Consider the following 1,011-nt stretch of genomic DNA (forward strand, 5'->3'; position numbering starts at 1 on the left):
GTCGGTGCCGGTCGGAGCCCAGCCTGCTGGGCTGGAACCCTCCCCGCGCCCCCGACGCCCTGCCGCGGGCCGTGCGGGAGGGGCAGCCGTGACCGGCCCACGCACGTCTCACGCGCGCTTTGACCGTTGGTTGACAGCTAACAGAGTAGGCAGGATGAAAGGAACCGTCTGGAAAGCGCAGGGGCTGAGTCCGCGGTGCTGCGCACTTGGTGCCCTGGCCCGAGAGACGCGGACGCCCTGTGGAAAGGGCCTCGCTCGGGTTGACACGATTCTGTGCTGTCTGGGACAGGACGTGAAGTCCTCCGGCCTCGGCCTTCTTACACGGAGACTGCGTTTATCTGGTGGTTAAACCCTTTGCGTTCATGCACGCTTGTGATCCAGCTCGTATCACTTCGGCGGAGCCACCAGGGCCTTGTCAGAGTTCACTCCAAACAAGACCCTCCAGCTGGGCGTCGGCGCACAACTGTGATCCTAGCTACTCAGGAGGCTGAGGATCACGGTTCAAAGCCCAGGCAGAAAAACTGTGACTCTGATCTCCACTAAACCACTAGAAAACCGGAAGTGGCGCTGTGGCTCAAGTGGTAGAGCGCTTGCCTTGAGCTGAAGAGCTGAGGACAGCGCCCTCAGTATGGCACACAGTACTCATTGTTGAGCCAAGCTTGACAGTCATTGTGGGCTTTTGCTCCCAGCCAAGATGGTGTAATAGAAACAGATTGATTCTGCCTGGAATAACAATAAGAACAACATATACAAAATAAATGATCGATATAATGGACAGGACCCATGAGGGATGGGAATCGAGGGGACCCCTGTGCACTCCGGTTTAGTGTCTTCAAAAGAGATTGGGAAGGCTGGGGCAGGAGGATCACAAATTGGAGGACAGCCTGACCTACAGAAGAATAGGGGAAGCAAGACTCCACAAGTTCGAGGTCAGGTTCGCACTATTTAATTATTCAATATTGCAAATTAATCCAAATAGTTTTCTGGAGGTTTTTTTTTTTTTTTTTTTTT

The sequence above is a fragment of the Dipodomys ordii genome, unplaced genomic scaffold (assembly GCF_000151885.1).
Source record: "Dipodomys ordii isolate 6190 unplaced genomic scaffold, Dord_2.0 Scaffold15, whole genome shotgun sequence".
NCBI lineage: Eukaryota > Metazoa > Chordata > Mammalia > Rodentia > Heteromyidae > Dipodomys > Dipodomys ordii.